This window comes from Charadrius vociferus, unplaced genomic scaffold (assembly GCF_000708025.1).
Source record: "Charadrius vociferus isolate BGI_N301 unplaced genomic scaffold, ASM70802v2 scaffold450, whole genome shotgun sequence".
In the NCBI taxonomy this organism is placed as follows: Eukaryota; Metazoa; Chordata; class Aves; order Charadriiformes; family Charadriidae; genus Charadrius; species Charadrius vociferus.
In genome coordinates, this window is record NW_009646931.1 from 3,130,279 (window position 1) to 3,150,508 (window position 20,230).

Below are 20,230 nucleotides of genomic sequence, written 5' to 3' on the forward strand. Positions count from 1 at the left end.
AACTGTTACTCCCCAAGGAATGCTGGAGGTTTTTCATAGATAAGGGCTGTGGGAAAGGGGAAGACGGATTGCAGTGTCCTCATATGCCCTTTCAATCTCACTGCCTGACATGCTCCTTTTAGCAGTTTTCTCACCTGTAAAGCCCTTTTCTGAAACCTTATTGCTTCCTTTGACTGGTTCCAACTTCTATCTTCTTTCCTGCCTTTCTCCCAATCCTACGTGCTTCCTGTTGTGACACTATTTAAGATCCTGACCTAAACCAGATTTCAAAAGTGGATACACCAGTTACATGACATGGGATGAGTCAAGTTGATAATCCCTTTCAGAGACTAGCCAAGCTCTATCTTGGAAGTAGCTGTGCTTTTTTTTACCCTGTTGAAAGTCTGCTCAAATGTTTCATATTCTGATGGTTAGTATCCTTCTAGTTTACTGCCTGATTTTATTTGTGTTCTGTTTCTACTCGGTTTTGCTCCAGAATTGCTTCTTAGCCTAAACAGCTACCAGACTTTTCCAGTGCTTACTCTCTTGTGTATTTATAGACATACACTACCTTTACATGTAAGTGCATGTTCCATTTTCTGCTTCAGCCTTTACTTTGACACATTAAACCAGCCAAGTTCTGTCAGTCACTTTTTAATAGGTAAGCTTTAAAGCCTTTACCTCATCTTGGTGACCCTTCTTTTCTCCTGTCCTAATTTGAAAGAATCTTTCTCGAATGTAGGTGACCTGTGTTCTGTGCATCTGAGATCTTACTGCTATCTTAAAATATTCTCCTTAATCCAGTGCTCCTAGGATCACAGTTGTCTTTTCTTGGCAGTATTCCACCAGAGGCTGAGTGTGCTTGTACAGACTTGCCTGACTGACTTGAATATTGCTAGTAGTGTAGCCACAGGCACACAGTGCTCATTAAAAGCTGAAAATACTAACTCAAAATCCCGGGGAAATTTGAGAACCAGTTCACACTGCACTGCCTGCTGCCACAGTTACCAAGGTTGCATTACGTCAGCTAGCTATAAACTGGATAGCACAGGTGTAAATGTCTAAAGTTATCCTCGTTACAGATCTCAATCATATTTCTTAACTCTCATACCTCATCTTGGCTTTCACTAAATCATTAGTGATAAAGTTTTTGTTCTCTTCTTCCCAACAAGCAGATTCCAGGTATATAAAGCCTATTTTGGTTAGGGAAAAAAATGTACCAGCAGACCTAGACCTTAACATTAAACACTCCTCTTACAGAAATTAAGCTAGTGATGTTGTGGACAGTACTTCTTGATTCACCTTCATTTTGAAAATCTCTTTTCTCCCCTTTCCTATTTTGATCTCCCTGTGTTCAGCAGAGGCAAACAGATGCAGCAATAAAACAACCAGCCACAGCCTGCTACATATTTTCTGGCTGGTGAAATACCTGTGAGGTAGTTCTACCCTCTGTTCCTTTTCTCATTTCTGAGGTGATAGCATCTTTGCAAGCACATGTTCCCTATTTACCAGGACCAGTTTCATCCCTTTCGACACAGAGAGTCACTGGTGGAGTTTGCTCAGAGCTGGCTGAACGTTGTGAGCATGTGATCAATTTTAGGGCATAGTTTTATGATACGGTCAACTGAGTCTTTACTGCCAGCTATGTGTTCCGTTCCCCTATCACCAGAATTTGTTTGACCTCAGAGTGAGCCTGTTCAGAACTTTACAGTAGGAGGGGAAAAAAAAAAAAAAAGAAATTGTCTTCCGCCAGTTAAGCTCCCTAAAACTATCTTAACATGGAGTCAAATGGGTAACAGCGCACATGGTGGATGGAAGGCAGCAACGCAGGTGGAAGTGCAGAGTGAAACTCTTCCTCTCAGCAGCAGCTGGCAGTTAGTATAGCCCAAACCACACTGAAGAAACACACCTGAAGTTTTATAATCTCGGTGTGGATAGATCACAAGGTATGTGTTCCTGACTTGGAAATGTTTGCCTGTCTTGCCAAGAAACTGTTCATATGATTACTGATTGTTTGAAATAGTCTGCAGAACATCCATCTGGTCACAAGATGTGAACAAGTCTGACCTTGGTTAGAGAGACTCGACTCTAATATCCACTTAACATCCACACAACAGAAATCTCTCTTCATTATGACAAAGAATGTTCTTGCTCAATCTTTTTGCTTAAAAGAATTTTCACTACACATGCATGCATTTTATTTTCTGTTCAGTTCACTGTCATGAATACAGAGAAGATAAAAATGTGATTCAATGAAAGCATTAATACGAATATGTAATATATTTTCAGTTGAGGTGGATGACCAGTGAATAATTGAGTATGTCAGTAAAATTCAAAGCCCTATTGCATAATCTGAAACTCTTTTCAAATCACAGGAAAAAGCTGACATAGTTACCAAAAAAAAAGACTTTTTTTTCTTCTGTTAAGTCAGCTGTTTGATGTAAACCCAACACCTTTCTTTCTTTTGTAAAAAGAATTTCTTTTTTCTGCTATTCTAGAATATAAAACACGGGTTACTGGTGCACAAAGAGTATTATGGATGAAGTTTATATTGAAGGGGTATTAGTTTTCGCTTAAGAAAAAAAATCTTAGCCAATAAGCATTTTAAAGGAGCCACAACAACCTGTAGAGTATGTAGCTGATGCTTAAAAATATTCTTTTTCTGCGGATGCATTTCTGTGCTCCAAGTACACCTCTCACCTTTAAAGCTGGTGCACTCCAAACATTGCTTACACTGAAGAGAATTACGGTTTTGCCTCCAGCAAGGAACGTAAGTGTTGCAAAACTGACTCCTCCTCTAATGAGGAGAGCATGCAGAAGTACACAGAGTTGTATTTCTCCTAGAGCTGCCAGGCTGAATATTTTGCAGTCAGAGCTGTAAACCTTACAGGCTTTTTCTTTGTTTATCTTTCTACTTTGGGGTCTTCTGCCTCACTCCCCTCCCTTTTTTTTTTTCTGGATTCTTTTTTGAATATATGTGAAACTCTTTCAAATGCTGGATTTTCACATCCTTGTTCAGGAAGCATTCGTGAATTGACATGGGTCAACATACTTTTCGTTACCAGGCAAAAGTAAGTACTGCAGTTAAACCTGTTCCTACTGTATGTTTACCTGACTATAAATGGTTCTGTGTCACTGTATAAAGGACAGAGTAGACTGTAGTTCTATTAGCTGAAATTAAAAACTTACAAAAAAAGTAAAATCGGTTGAACTTAATATGGTATGCTACATATTGTATGGCTTACATTCTGAAAAAAAAAAAAAACAAACATTTTTGCTTGTCAGTCAATGGTCTGTTTTAAAATACAGAAATAAGCTGGACACAGAAATGCCACTCCTTGTATACGTCTTTTAAAAATGATGTTCAGATTGCTTTTTTTTTTTTTTAAGCCTTTTCAATGCACTTGGTAGTACTGATCTCATGATTTTATCCCTTTATAGTGTTTATGTTCACGAAATATTTATGTCATTCATTAATGAAAATAAGATGGTTGAGTAAATAAACCTCCTGGAGCTCCCATAACTGCTGTCTAATCTTCCACTATCTTATTTTCCCTAGCTATTATTTTATTCTTCCTGTGTTACCCTCCCTTATGTTTGCATATACATTGACTAGTTACCAGATCCTGTTGTGTGTCATTATCTTCAGAATTCTTTGTATTGGCATAGACTGGCAGTAGAAGGCTGAAGGGAAACGGAGATCCCAGAGAGAAGGGAAAGAAAAGCTGGTAACTGAGCTGGCAAGGAGTAAATAAAATGGTGTGATTTGATCCTGACAGCATCTTTTTAGCCATTTTTCCCTGCATTCTGTTGAAACACTGTACCGTCATCCTCTGTAATATTTTCACTATTCCATCAGTCACCTGGGAATTCGTTAATAGCCTGGGAAGGGAAGGGGAAATGAATGCACAGTTTCCTTTGCTGTGAGTTCCCTCTAGAGAGCGCAGCAGCCTGCAAGACAGCGTAGAGATTCTGTGTCCGTATTACCAGCATAAGCTCTCTGCTGCAGAAATGCTACGCTGCAGCTATCAGTCTTTTCTTCGTTTGAGAGTTGGCTTGCTATTCTTGAGCTGAACTAGGCACTCCCTCCCCCAAGGCAGGCAGATGGATTGCCCAGGCCGTGAACAAGTTTAAGCAACAAGTAATGCTTGCGTGTCTTGTAATGAATGCAGCCATTTCCCATATGTGCTTTTTGTGGCACCAAATATATATACAAAGACTGTGGCATGACCACATACTGGTCTTCTGTGATTAAGTCCAGCCTGGTTAAAGTCTGACAGAGGATTAACGTCTGCCCTCATTTGGCATGGAGCTTGCAGATCTTGAAGGAAAACAAAATCTAGAGACATGCAGTTAGTATAAAGGCAATAAGGAGCAAAACCTGATAGGTAATCCTAGCAAATTTTGTGGTGTTAAAATTGAACTGGGAATCTGCCAGAGTAAATTTTCTTGTGAAAGATGTGATGGTTTCCAGTGGACGTTTGCCAGTGGACTGAGCTCAGAAGGATAGTGCAGGCCTCTGAATTTTCATCTTTCTTTTTGAGAAAGGCTTTATATGGTTTTAAGCTATATTGGATTATCATCTTTTGTTGTTGCCCAGCTAAAGATCTTTTTTAAATGTGTTGAGTTTTTGTGGCTCCAACTGAATTAACAACCATAACAAATGAAGCTGTGCTATCAGAAACAGGGTGCTGAGGAACAAAGGTGACTTTTGAAAGCACTGGCCGTCATTTAGAGATTGTAGAAGTTTGACTTTTACACGTTCCTTACTGCACGGAAGCAAATGGAGTTCAGCCACTTCCTTCAGCTGCATTAGGATTTCACTACAAACTTCTAGTCTCCCAGGCTTGTATTCGTCACCAGAATTAAACACAGGTTAATTACAGACTCATACAACAGAAATACTTTGCTCCTACTACCTCTTGGTTTTGTCTTGTTTGAAGTTAATATTCTGGTACTTCCAGACACTCAAATTTACAAACTTTGATATGTTTTCTATATATTTATGTACCTGCATATACATATATACACATCAATACACTTGTCTTTCAAGTAGAATTTCATTTGGGTTTTGTCCCAAACTCTTGCTATCATAGGATCATAGAATGGTTTAGGTTGGAAAGGACCTTGAAAACCATCGAGTTCCAACCCCCCTGCCATGGGCAGGGACACCTCCCACTAGACCAGGTTGCCCAAGGCCACGTCCAGCCTTGAACCCCTCCAGGGATGGGGCCTCAACAACCTCTCTGAGCAACCTGTCCCAGTACCTCACCACCCTCAAAGTGAAAAACTTCTTCCTACTATTTAATCTAAACCTGCCCTCTTCCAGTTTATATCCATTCCCCCTCATCCTGTCACTACATGCCCTTGTAAAAAGTCCTTCCCCAGCTCTCCTGTAGGCCCCCTTTAGGCACTGGAAAGCCACAATAAGATCTCCCTGGAGCCTTTTCTTCTCCAGGCTGAACAGCCCCAGCTCTCTCAGCCTCTCCTCATAGGAGAGGTGCTCCAGCCCTCGGATCATCCTCGTGGCCCTCCTCTGGACACGCTCCAGCAGGTCCATGTCTTTCTTACATTGAGGACTCCAGAGCTGGATGCAGTACTCCAGGTGGGGTCTCACAAGACTGGAGTAGAGGGGCAGAATCACCTCCCTTGACCTGCTGGCCACACTTCTTCTGATGCAGCCCAGGATCCGGTTGGCCTTCTGGGCTGCGATTGTACATTGCTGGGTCATGCTGAGCTTCTGGTCAATCAGCACGCCCAGGTCCTTCTCCTCAGGGCTGCTCTCCAGCCATTCCCCACCGAACCTGTATTTGTGCTTGGGATTGTTCCGACCCAGATGTAGGACCTTGCACTTGGCCTTAATGCAATACCCTTCTTTCAAAGATCTGCTGCACCATGAAAACCTTAGTTTCTGTGGCTTCAACTTCAGCATGAATTTTGGTTCCCATTTACACCTTCAGTGCAACTGCCTTTCAGAGAGGTTGTAAGACTTTACAAGGTAGGATCAAAGAGCAACTCAGCCTGTACCATAGGTTCTTGGTTGGACTAATTAATTGGACTGATCTGATTCTCCAGTAACTTCATTCACAAAGGCTTTTTCATTGACCTTTTCCTGTCTGGTCCCCTACACTTTTTTCGGGGGGATGCCTTCATTCCCTGGTTTGGTCTCTATTCTTGTTTAGCTCTGATTGGTGTTGCATTTTCCCTCAGCCTGGCTCCACGTTAGAAATCTCCCGTCACATGAATCTGTACTTACTCCTGCTGCATGGACAAGCTATGCTAAACTTAGTTCATTTGGGGCTGATATTAACCCTTTTGAAGAACCGGCTCATGTTATTTTAATATGTTTTATTTATTGGCCAGCTGTAGCTGTACCTATTCTGCAATCTTCCCCCACTTGAAGTTATCACTGCGGAGCAATTTAATTAAACATTATAAAATCAAGGATTCAGATATTTCCATGAGCTAAATAAAAGAGAGAAGGAAGGCTTCTCGCTTTTTTGTCCTTTCTCCTTCCTATCTTTATTATTGCCTGGCCTTACTGAAGAGATCATGACCCCGCTCTGAGAGAACAGTACCTCATAGTTCTGGTAGATACCGGTTGGTAATGGTTCGGTTTAACATGACCTTAAATCCTTGTAAAAACTTTCATATCCAGTCAACTTTTTTTTACAATCCCTCCTCAGCCCTAGAACTTTATCGTAACTTCCAGTAGAGCCACAGGTAACTCTGCTGGTAAGAATATCTTTGCAGACAATATAATTGGACTTTTATATAACCGATTTTTCAGTTCATTGGCAATACTGAAAACAATTTTTATAGAAATGGAAATTATCAGGTTTTCTTAATTGTGTTTTGGCAAACTGAAAAGACAAAACTTCAGGCTGAACAAAACATTCAGCTAATGCTGTCCAATTTCAAAGAAAATAATTTCAAGCTTTTTTTTTTAGAAATAAAGTGAATTATAAAACTGTCATATTAAAAATATAAAAATTTTCTTTATAAAAAGCTGCCATAACGGATCTCAGTGTTTCAGAATACTGTTTATGTTTTCTTTCTCTTCTGAAACACTTTATTAAAATTGATACAGATTATTTAAATGTTTCATCTCACTTTAGCTGGTGTGTCTGGATAAAAGTTCTAGCAATAGACTTCATTCAGTGTAAATTAAATCTCTGCTTTTCCTTTTTTAAGATTTACTATCAATTTTGGTATGGTCTGGACTAGTACAAACTTTATTCTGAGAATCTTGTGACTACTTTTCAAATTGTTGCTTGTCTGTGATGAGTAAGAAGGAATACCTTCTAATCACAAGTGCAAGGACTTCATGAGACTTGCAGCTGTTGCATGCACCATCAAAATCTTTCTCCAACTTTTTCAGGAGTGAGTAGTGATAAACACCAAAATGATCTAGTCATCTCATCCTACCTAGGACATCACACCCTACTTATTTTTGGTTTAGGAATTACAAACTCTTGCTGTCCTTTGGAGTCCATTCAAATTGTATGGCAGTTTTCTACAGCTGATCAACAGAAGTTTCTTAAGGAATAATTTAATTCATCATGTATAGCAACTAACTTCATATTTCCAGGAGAAGCCTATGCTTGGTAGAATTCTGCATTGATAGTGATGTTTTCTATATGTGCTGTATTTTTTCTGGAATTTTCTCTTGCAGTAAAAAAGTTTCGTATTTTGAGTTACAGGATAGACGGTGACCTTACAAAGGTTTTGTTTAATCTTTATTTCAAAATAAACTGTGTAGGATGTGTCAATTGAATATTCAGAAGAGTTTGGAGGAGAATTCTTATCATGAGAAATCAGGAACCACTGAACTATGACAAATCTGTATCCGATTCTGACTACATGACTAGTTGTAACTACTGTGAATCATCTGAAAAAGTGTATCTGGAGGTTAAATCTGGAAAAGCATACTATCAGCTTACTTTTACTTAAAAATAGATATCCCTTTTTCTATCAAGTTCAAACATTCAACTCAAACTTTAATGTAAGCATTTCTTAGGTTATACATTAAAGTGACTAGAAAAGGGAGAGAAGAGAGACAAGTGGAGAGACAAAACAAACAATTGTGTCTCAAATTATAGTATTCACAAACACAGCTCACTGCCACGGAGCCGTTCAGGTTGAAATCTGCGGTAGTTCAGACTTTGAAAATCCTCTGCAGGACTGCAGGTGCATTTTTGCAAACTGCTTTATTATGAATATTTTTCCATATTTCACTGAAAATTGTGAAATTGGCAGATAAGAAAAAAAGTATTTTAAAAAATCATTGCAAAGATACAAACAAGTGTAAAACTCAAAGTGCTTACTCGTTTCCGTAGTCCAGGCTTCTTGTCTTATACCATGGGCGCTGGGAGGGATGAAGTATTACAGAAGTATTTGCAACATTTCAGAATAGTACTTAGAAGCTTCTTGAATATGTACACCCATATGTCCACATATTGAACCTGTGGAGAATGTGTGAGGTGTCTCTGAGGTGCTCTGGTGCCGTTGGATGAATTCTGCAACACACTCTGTGGAGCAGCTTGAACCTGGGCTACCCCTTAACAGGAGAACCATTATTCCCCTCCCTGCGGCGTGTACCTGCCGAGTGTGGCTGTGGCTCTGCCTGAGGACCTTCCCCTACCACATATGCCCCCATACCTTGCAGCAGTATACGACAGACCAAGCAGAAGAGTCTGGTTAGACTCCTTTTAGGGCGGGCTGTCATAATCCACCAAAAAGGAGCTAGGGGATTATTTTACATTTCTAAAAGACCACTAGATTAGTTGGGTTTTTTTTTCTTTTGAGGAGCCAAGGGCACTCTGCTTTATTTTTGTTGTTTTCTCCTCCTGCCCCACTCTAGGTTGCTGAATTAAAAATGTGAAAGAATGACTATTTAAAATAAATGTTTAAAATACAGTTTTCTGAAAGATCTCTGCTGTTCAAGGATTGCACTTAGGTGAGTCCTGTCGCCTTTGTATATAGGTTAGATTATCATTACGATCACTCTAGCTTTTAAGTTAATGATCTCTGAAAAGATCTCATTCAGCACATTTGTTACATCTGATATCATTTGTTTTCCTTGTCTTGAGGAATTTTCTGATCTCCTGATTTTCAACCCTCTGACAACCTGAGGTAACCAGAGTTTTTTAGTGTGGCAAATCTCTTAGCACATTCATTGCTCCCTCAGGGTGAAGTCATTCCACATCAATACTACTTTTAAACTGTCACATTTCCACTTCCAGTGAACCTGTGATACCTAACATTCCCTGCAAGCAAGTGTATGTACTGGTTCATAAAAACAGTCAATAAACTTGGCACTGATAATTTCTGAAAAATTTCGGACCTCTAACTGGAGCAAGAAAAATCAGAGGCAATCATGATTTAAAAATGGAAGTTTTATCATTTAGGAAAGAATAATCTGTTTGATGAATATCATGCTTTGGATGCTTCCATATGGTGTGACCCTTCTTCCCTGGAGGAAAAAGAGATGGCGTTTGGAAAAGCAAAGATGACTTGTAGCCAAATCTACATCTGCTCACAGCTTGATCCAAAAATTGGATTGCTGCTGCTGCTACTTCTTCACTCCTAAATGTTAGCTAGGAAATCATCACAGTTCAAGGAAGCCAATCCAAAGAGTGTAGGTTTTTCCTTTAAAAGATTAATTTTACTTAGTCAGAATTCAAAGAGAAAATAATGAACTTCATTTATGATAGGGCAAAGTCATGTGCAATGGTGATATGAAAGGTAGGTAGATCATAATTGTGTGAATACAGAATAAAACTAGCAAAAAAATCTAAAAGTACAAAAAATAAAAGGTACATACTTTAAGTTAAGAGCAAAGATTATTTTTAAAAAGTTAATAGAGAAATTACTTATTAAGATGGAAGTTTCAATACACTACCGGGTTTAACTAAACTACTAAACTACCAGGTTCAATGACATGGTCTGGGCATCTGAAGGTAGGATCCTCATGTGGCCCTATTTTTTAAGTAATAGCATAAATCATCTTTGTCTATGATCATACCATTTTGTCTTAATATAAGGAAGATAAAAAATATTTTGTTGGCTATTTGACATTTAAGATATTTCTTCTAATCTGCTCTCCAGAAAAAGCCCAACCTCGTGTGTCTTGTATCATCACTATACCCTAATCATCATACATATCTGCTTAGCCTGAGTAATGGCAAATTAACCCAAACTGCCTATAATAATGACTAATATTTGTTAAAATATTACTCATATGTAAGTCCTCTCTCTAATGATTACTATATACTGTTTCCTAGATTATTTTATGTCCAATACCTCAATTCATTTCTTGTTTGAGAGGTAGCACCATAGATCTCTGTTGTGATTCAGAAAGATAAGGAGAGGGTAAAGAAAGACTACAGCCAAGGGAAATGTTAGTAGTATCAGTTAAAGAAGAACTTTGACACAAGATGGTGCGGGTCCCATTCCCCCACCTTCTGCTGGAAGACCTGCCCCTCAAAAGTCTGATGACCATTGTCCCCAGAAGCCCTTCCCCCATTTCCAGCCATATGACCCACTTACCCAGAAACATATCGGATCCCTCAGGGCCAGGAAGTCCTCCCTTTGTCCCTGGCTCTCACCCTTTTGCCGTGGTCATGGCCATACCTCGTTGTGATCTCAGAAGCACCTGTAATTGCTGACAGCTGAGATGCTGCCTTTTTCTTTACCCCAGAAGTAAGTCAAAGGCCCTCACGTATACATTTATATACACACACACGTGAGAGTGTACAAAGTGAATAAATGTATGTTTATACAGTTACACTTCTTTATAAACATATAAGGATTACATTTATAAAGTGTGTGTATAAAAATGTTTAGTAAGAGATAATGAAATTAACACGGAATTGAATGTAAATAGAAAGAAATTTAAAGAAAAGGAAAGTCCAGTTGAAGGGTGTTGGAGTGTGTCAGAGAGAGTGGGGGGCCATGAAAAAATTTTAGCATGTTGGGCAAAGGGCTAAGCCTGCGAAGCTAACCGAGAGGTCACCGTCCAGCCCCAGCTCATCCAAAGAACAGACCAATCCTGTGAATCCCTCACCTACCTTCAAATCAACCACATTACCATACAGTATTACTGGGGCAGTCCTTCGACTTTGTCCTGTGCTAGAAAATACAGGTAACGTTGCTTGCTAAAGTAGAAAGCCAGCAAAAGCCAACAAGAACAAAAAACTTCGCAGGAACATGTGTGTAGGAACACCTACACCCCAATGGGTTTTCCTAATAAGACCACGTGCCCTGGAAAGAAGACGGTGGGGCTAGGATTTTGGAAACAAAAGTTTGTTGGCGAGAGTGGCAGGCAACTTTTGCCTACATGTCAGTGTGCTAACAGCTGCTTGTAATACTACAACAGGGATTGTGCCGCATGTGTTTCCTTATCCTTATGTTGACACGGATTTTATAGAACTTTTTGAAAACATAATCCTGGCTGATTATGTAGAAGACAGAATTATTCTGTGAACTGTTTTTCTTTCTGCTTAGGACCACAGGATGCAAACAACTCTTTAAAAAAGAACAACAGCTTTGAAAGAAAAGAAACAGGAATCAATTGTCTGATGTTTGTTTTCCTGTGTGCATGTAGTAGCAGCATGTTAGTGAACTGGAGCATCCGCTAAAAGATATTTGCTATGCTCCTAGAGAAGTGAAAAGCTTTGGGAGTGTAAATCCCGTTTCTGAAGCAGCCAGGAGTACTGTTGATCTGAACAGAAACTTGGTGGCTGCGTGGCTTGTAAACCAAGACACTTACAACACACATAAGACAGTGAGAAAGCACTTCAGAAGTAACAGGTATTTGTGGCATATTATAAACACAATAACAGTGTTAAGCTCATTTTAATGGTGATGAACGTATTACCCAAATGTGCCCAGACTGTGTGTCTAAAAGGCAGAATTGGTTCTGAAACAGCTGAGGCTTTTAAAACTGTTTTTGCTGCCTCAGTAATTACAGACCAAGCAGGGAATTGATGGTTTTAAACCAGCCTTTAGACAAGCTGTTAAAGTAGAATAATTTTCAGTACTTTGTTACTAATAATGAAGTAGAGGCCTCTGTCACAGATTGCTTTAACAGGATGCTAGAAACCAAGATAACAAAATCACAGAATTTTCAGAGTTGGAAGGGACCTCTAGTGATCATCTAGTCCAACTCCCCTGCTAAAGCAGGATTGCCCAGAGCACATTACTCAGGACTGCATCCAGGCGGGTCTTGAAGATCTCCAGAGAAGGAGACTCCACACCCTCCCTGGGCAGCCTGTGCCAGTGCTCTATCACCCGAACCGTAAAGAAGTTTTTCGGTGTGTTGGAACGGAACTTCCTATGTTCCAACTTGTGCCCATTGCCCCTCATCCTGTCACTGGGAACCACCAAGAAGAGTGTGGCTTCATCCTCCTTCAACCCACCCTTTAGATATTTGTAAGCAATAATAAGGTCTCCCCTCAGCCTTCTCTTCTCCAGGCTAAAGAGTCCCAATTCTCTCAGCCTTTCCTCATAAGCGAGGTGCTCCAATCCCTCAATCATCTTGGTTGCCCTTCGTTGGACTCGCTCCAGCAGTTCCCTGTTCTTCTTGAACTGGGGAGCCCAAAACTGGACACAGTATTCCAGTTGTGGCCTCACTAGTGCCAAGTAGAGAGGGAGATGTGGGGATGTTTTACAGCAAACAGTTACCATTTGCTACATCAATATGTTACTGGAGTTTATAATAAAGAGTGATAACCACAGCTTCCACAGTGCTGTCAGTCAGACCTGTGGATGTGAAACCTCCAAGCTCTGCTGGGATTTGGAAAACCATGTCTGGGAATTGATGTAAAATTAAATATGCCTCCACTCAGAAAGAAAGACCATGTGAGGATGTCTAGAACAAAAGAAAGTTTTGACAATGGCTATGAGCAGATATTCACAGATAGTAGTTGAAAGTGTGACAAAGGGTCAGACACCCATGTACTGCTTAATAGACTATACAGTCACCAAGGTATCAAGGGGACGCTTTATTCCAATGAGCTTTAAAAAGTGAACACTGTGGAGGACAGAATCTGCAGAATTGAAAAGCTGCTAGCAGTAAAAAGACAAGGAAGGAAGAAACAGCTGTTTGTAAAGTGGTGTTGCTGGCCCTAATAACCTAACAGCTGGATAAAAGTCTATCACGTCCATGATGTTTACCAGTTGGAGCCAGAGTGAGAGAAAAAGAAGGATGGTAAATTGTGGCTTTTACATCATGCTCCCCAACAATACTTGCACCCCCACAAAACACCAGTTTGAACTTTACCAAACAGCTATTCAAAGCCCCTGGGGGCTGTCAGGCCAGTGGGAGGTGGGGTTAGCAAAATATAATACCCAGACAGCTGGAGTAACATTAATAGTGCTCCTGGGCAAGACATGGTGTTATTCTTTGTGGCAAGTTCATTATCCATCCATATGCATATTGCTGGAATGTAAAAACACTTATTAGTTCCAACAACAGAGCTTTAACTGTTGACCTGCCATATGCCTGGTCTTCAATCCTGCAATTAGAAAAACAAAGCTTAACACAGATGAAAATTCTTGTACTTTTTGTACAGCTGGGAAGCTAGCAACTTTTTTGGAAGCTTCTCTTCGAGTTGCCAGTGACAGTTTCCCTCTTCAGCTGATATGCCTGGAAGGTTTATCTCGATCTACCTCTACACAAAAACTTATTGAGCACCAGCTGGTTGGGGATTTATTGGTCCCATTTGTTGCATTCTGGAAAATGGCAATAGCAGTGAGATCATTACAGCAACACAGTACAAGGTGCATTATGTGCCAGTGAACCAACCTCATATCAACACAGGCAGCACTGAAATAAATACACATGAAAACAAGCAAATCTTATTTCACAGTGGAAAGAAGATTGTGAAGTCGCATCTGCTGCCCTTTTAAGAAAGCACACCATCACGTAGTAAAGAGTAAGTCGTAAAGGTTGTAGTAAAAGAATTAAAGGACCCCTCCTTGTACCTGAATTTTTAAAGAGCCCAGGAAGCGGGAAGAGTGGAAGGTATATTCTGCAGGCTCTTTTCAAAAGCTGTATCATTTTTCTGAAGGACTTTGGAAATTATTAAGCTACACATTAAAAGCATGGCTGAAAACATAGCTGAAAATGTGATCAGATGTCTCTCCCGGGCTGTTGTGGCCAAGTTGCAAACATTGGCAAAGCAGAAGGTCTCAGGGGTTGAGTGACATGTCACAACCCTGAAGGGATGGCCTTCCTCAAACCCTTAAAAAGAAAAGGATGGGTAGTGCCAGGCTTCCATCCCAGCCACAACAAGAAGTAAAAGAATAACAAAACCTACTGAACAGTGGAAAAGAAACAAGAAATCCAGATGAAGATGGCCCATTCTACCACTAGAAAAGAAGATGTATTTTAACAAGGCTGATTTTTGTTCATGGGTGCTCAAAATAATGTACCAAACCTAAACTGTATTTGTTGGAAGTGACCGCAATGCAGACAAATATCAAGAAGAGCTTGTTCACTGAGATGCCTTTACTTTCAGCTGTAACACAATTTCCCCCTGGACTTCAGTGGGAAAGATTGGGTCTGAACAACCGTGCTAGATCTTTGCTACAAAATTGTTGAAGAAAAGAATGAGTCTGATGAATTACTTGTTGGCACCTACTTTCAGCCAACTGGATGTTATGTTAGGAGACATCCTCTTTCGGAGTTTTTAAGGCATGGTCTGTTATGTAAGGTGTAGATGACCTGGAAGTTGCCTTCAGGAGTTCATCTTCTGTCCTAACAGGAGACACGCTTACTGCTGCATCAGGTTCAGGAGAGCTATTCACTTTAGAGACGCATTTTGTAGGTGTAATCCCCTGCCCTTGTCACACTGCACAATTAGGTTTTGTTTCATGGATGTGGTCTTTTGGGGAAAACCCACTGGGAACTTTTCTTAGGTTCCCCTACACACGTTCCTCTAAAGTTGAATTTTTGTTCCGGTTTTACATTTCAGTATGCAATGTTGCCTGTATCTTGTAGCGCTGCACAGAGTCCAAAGACTGCCCAAGTAATACTGAATGGTGATCTGGTTGTTTTTCCAGCAGTCTTGTTAACTGGTGGTCTCATAACTGTATTTTCTTCTTATTTAATTTTTTTCTATTCATATTTCAACTTTGTCAATTTCAGTACCTCTTATTAAGGGATCTTTCAGATGTAAACTTTTGCAAATACGAATTCATTTATATCTATAAAAAGATGTCCATGTATGCATTTATACATACTTATACACTCCTTTCTGTATATATTTATTGAGATATTTACATGGCTGTATATTGTAAGTATCAAGAACAAATGAGGGCCCTTGAGAAGCTTCCAGGTGACCAAGCATGTTTCAGCTTCCAAATGATTGCAAGGTGCACGGAGATCACAGGGCTTACACCATTAACGAAATTGCAGCCATGAGGACAGGGCAGCCCTCACTACACTTGTGGGAGGACAGAGGTGTGACCTCACCTGCCAGCCAATCACAGGAGGTGCTGGGTATCACTTGGGTTACAGCTGTGTCACAATGGCACAGTGACGTAGTGTGGGGGGGCCTGGCCTAGTTGGGGGGGATAAGCCAGTCCCATGACTGCGAGGGGTGGGATGTGCATCAGGAGTGGGCGCACACAGCAGTTGCCCTGTCCTGCCTGGTGTGAAATTGTCCCAACCCTTCCCGGCGTCTAAGAGAGGACAGTGCAAAAGGGAGACAAAATGTTTTCTTCAGGCAACAGAATACCTGCTTGTCTGTCTGCAATTAGTACCTCTGCACTTCTGCTGCGTGAAGATTGTTAACACCATTGGAGCTGCTTAGTCACAAGAAGGAAAAAAGTTTATGAAAAAGATAATTTAAATTCAACAGATGTGGCTTAGGGGCAGGAGAGTGAAGAATGGCTTTTGTGATCATGGTGTGAATTTCTCTTAATCGTCCATTCTTAGGCAATTAAAACTGAGACACCTGTACCCTCTGCGTGTTGATCACTTGATTGTAAACTGCTGGAAGCCACTGAAATGCATATATGGGAGAACATGGAGATAAGTAACAGCAACAGAGGTTCCTGCCAAAAAGAAACTTCTCAAAGCACTCCCGTTCCCTTCTAAAGACGGCCAGCAAGTCTCGAGGACAGGAGAGCAGCAGTGATGTCACACATAAGCACAGTGGTCAGGCTGTCAATGCAGCAATGCAGCTTCATGAAATTCTCATAAAATAGCTAGAAACATGTAGTCTGGATGAAACTACTATGCTGGATGCACAGATCCTTGGAAAACCATTTACAAGTGGTTATCAGTGGGTCACTGTGAGAGCGAGAAGACAGATATTGAAAAAGCTGCACAAGACTAACTCCTTGGTGTGGCAACCAATCAGTATTTCATTAGTGACCTGGAAAATATTATAGCAAGTGTATTTACTAGACAACAGTGAAAGGAGAGGGACTTCCAGTTTACCAGAAAAGAGGAAGAGAAAGCAGTTATTTTGATAGGTCATTGTATTGTTTCTGATGAAAAAAAAAGAAAAAGTTACCCAGTAGAAACAAGAGCAAGGTGCTGCTTTTAAACACAATAGTAAATTGCACAAATACAGGAAAGAGGTAACAAGGATTCACGAAGCTATTTTGTATAAGTAAGGATTGTAATGGTACACAAGAGAAACAGGAGTCAGTAATGTCATCCTGCTGTGCAAAAAGTAAATACTATGCCAGGATTTATAAATAGCAGTCTGGTTTGAGGTGTGCAAAGTGATTCTTTAATTCCCTTCAGTATATTCAAGGCCTCAGCTAAAATCCTCTGTCATTCTGAGGCATGGTGCTTCATGAAAGATAGGCAGAGAGTTTTCAGGAGAGTAACAAGAAAATTTAAAGGTCTGGAGAATGATGCATATGAGAAAATTAATCAAGACTGATAAATCTAATAAGAGAAGACAAGGATGATACATACGAAGTGTACCAAGTAGATCCAGCATGGGGTGTCTCCCACAGGAGACAGTCCTCCATGAACTTCTCCCACATGGGTCCTTCCCGCAGGCTGCAGATCTTCACAAACTGCTCCAGCGTGGGTCCTTTCCACAGGGTGCAGTCCTTCAGGGACAGACTGCTCCAGTATGGGTCCCTCACAGGGTCACAAGTCCTGCCAGCAAACCTGCTCCATCATGGGCTCCACAAGTGTCCACAGGACCTGCCAGGAGCCTGATCCAGCATGGGCTTCCCACAGGTTCATAGCCTCCTTTGGGCATCCACCTGCTCTGGTGTGGGGTTCTCCATGGGCTGCAGGGGGACAGCCTGCCTCACCGTGGTCTTCACCATGGGCTGCAAGGTAATCTCTGCTCTGGCACCTGGAGCACCTCCTGCTCCTCCTGCACTGACCTTGGTGTCTGCAGAGTTGTTTCTTTCACAGATTCCCACTCCTCTCTCCCAGCAGCTGTTGCGCAACTGTTGTTATCTTTTCTTAAATATGCCCTCCGAGAGGCCCTACCACTGTTGCTGATGGGCTCAGCTTTGGCCAGCATCACATCTGTCTTGGAGGCTACTAACATGGGCTCTGTCAGACATGGGGGAAGAAGCTTCTGGCATCTTCTCACAGAAACCATGCCCGTAGCCCCCCTACTACCAAAACTTTGCTACACAAACCCAATACAACCATGTTTCAGAATTACTTAGCATTATTCAAATTGTCTTGGCTAATTTGAACTTTATTGGAAACTGTGGCTGTGACTGGTATGGGTAAAAATCATGTTTTGATATGATCTGTAATAGAAGTCAACCATGGTAAATCGGAGTTTATCATTTTAATATGTTTTTGTCAATATAGTCACAAACCCAATTTAAGTCAAGAATGATTGTTATCCATATCATATTTATAGGGCCTTTAGAGTTTGTTTTCTCCCAGAGCACTGAGCAAGAGGTACTCAGATCAGATGGTTAATAATACTGCGTGCCATTGAACTCAGAGGGCTCTTGCTTTTCTTATTGTTTTTCTCAATCCATCAATTGCCATACAATCATAAAGAGTGTAGCATGTATTAATACGACCATGCTGTTCAGCCCCTTGATAAAGGGGAATAGTCCCTAAATGAATGACGTCCAATCTGCTGTGAAATGTCTTCATTAACATGATTTTTTAATGTACTCTTTTAGACTCTGTTTAACTGGTAAGAATGTATTTGTATTGACAGTACGTCATATACATGCCACTGCCTGCTGTTTATTGGTAGCTGTAGTAAAGAAGAGATGATATACCATGACAAGGCTAACAAATGCTTTATCCTGAAGAGACAAAGCAAACACTTTACCAACTGAAGCAGTTTAGAAAAGACACTTCAGGCAGCAGATGGAAGTGTGAAGCTATTTACAGCACACAGTGGTGTTACACAACAGTTTTCAGAAGAAAATGTGGAAAAGAGTCTTTCATTAACTAAAACTGTAAGGGGAATTGTCTACATTACACAATGCTAAAAAGCAGAATGGATTAACCCCTGTGGAGGTTACATTAATGCAGTGATACTAATTTAAATGTTCAAGCTAATTTACTCAGAACTAGCTTGATTATCTGTGGATAGCACTGGTACTGACAGGTAGACAGACCCTTAGTTCTATGTTTCAGACAGAAGAAACCCAATTGTGATTTCACAACAACAGTGTAAATCACGGGTGAACTTGTTGAGATAAAGAGGTGCTTAAAGAGATTTAAAGCAGGGTGTTTTATGAGACTCGGGTCTTTAGAAAGACAGGCTCCTTGAAGCAGTGCATCACCTGACTTCACAGAGAGTGTGAAATAGTGCAGCTATTGAATAGTGAGTTTTAATATCTGTTTTTGCAAACAAATTCTGAACTCAGTTACAAGTTATTTTCATTTTAAAATTGCATAGTAACTTCTTTAAATGATTTTATAATTCTTTTAAGATTAATTTAAACTGTTTTCTTTCTAAAACATACTTGCATATTTCTTTACCTCTTCCACAGTATTATCTAGGTTCTTTAGGTATAACTTTTTCAGTCCCCCTTTCCAACCTCCTGATGCATATAAAAATATAAATTAATTACATATACGAAGAAGTATTGGTGTAAAATGTTGGGAAGTTTTGGTTGGTGAGACATACATGTTCTATGGGAATATTAAAAGAGGGTGGGTTTTTTTTTTTTTACTTGGAAGTGAGATGTTTCTCATGATAATTTTTAACCAGAAATTCTAGTTAAAGTAGTTGAGAGGCTAGGGCATTCATTGTCATGAGTGTTTACAGAATCAGATCCAAGTCCTTGCTTGCTTTCAACTTGAGTAGAGCCTTTAACTGTAGTATTCTATGCCCCAGTTGATTTATCTTACCCACTAGGATAAAAGTACTATGATACCTTTTTTTTTCCCAGTTTGAAAGAAGTCTGAATAGCTACTACAGAATTGTTTCACCTCACGTTACCAAGTAGTTAACTAGTGTTGATATTTGTGAAAAATTAAATAGTTGAATTTCTTTTGTCAGTAATTCCACTCTTCATAAATAATACAATACTGTCTGTAGCACTCACCACATTAAGACCACCTCTACAAGGAAGAATAGGAGGGCTATAATTGTGGGCAACTCAGCTCTGAGGGGGACTGAGGGCCCAATATGTAGGGCAGACCCCACTCTCAGGGAAGTGTGCTGCCTCCCTGGAGCACAGGTTAGGGATGTCACAAAGAGACTTCCTAGCCTGGTGCAGCCCACAGACTACTATCTGCTGCTCCTGTTCCATGTGGGGGGCGATGAATGGGCAGATCAGAGTGCGAGGATGATTAAAAGAGATATCAGGGCCTTGGGTCAGTCACTACGGGGAACCGGAGCACAGGTTATTTTTTCATCCCTACTCCCCGTTGCGGGCAATAACATTGAAATGAACAGATAAGCTCAGTCTGTTAATACATGGCTCCGTGGCTGATGTCACCGCCACAATTTTGGGTTCTTCAACAATGGAATGGCCTATGTGGCATCAGGCCTGCTGGCAGCAGATGGGCGCTGGCTCACTCAAAGAGGGAGAAGGGTTTTCGCCCAAAAACTAGCAGGACTCATTAACAGGGCTTTAAACTAGATTTGACGGGGGAACGGGGTATTATCGGGTTTGCCCATGACCAGCCAAGGTATGCTATACCAAGGAAAGAGGAAAGGGGTGCTGGTGAAGGCCTGCAACCATGTGCTGGCTATGCTGCAGCATGCTCAGGAGCTCCTGGACAAACAGGAGCCAGTGGGGAGGCACCATTAATACCCGGCAAAGGAATGCC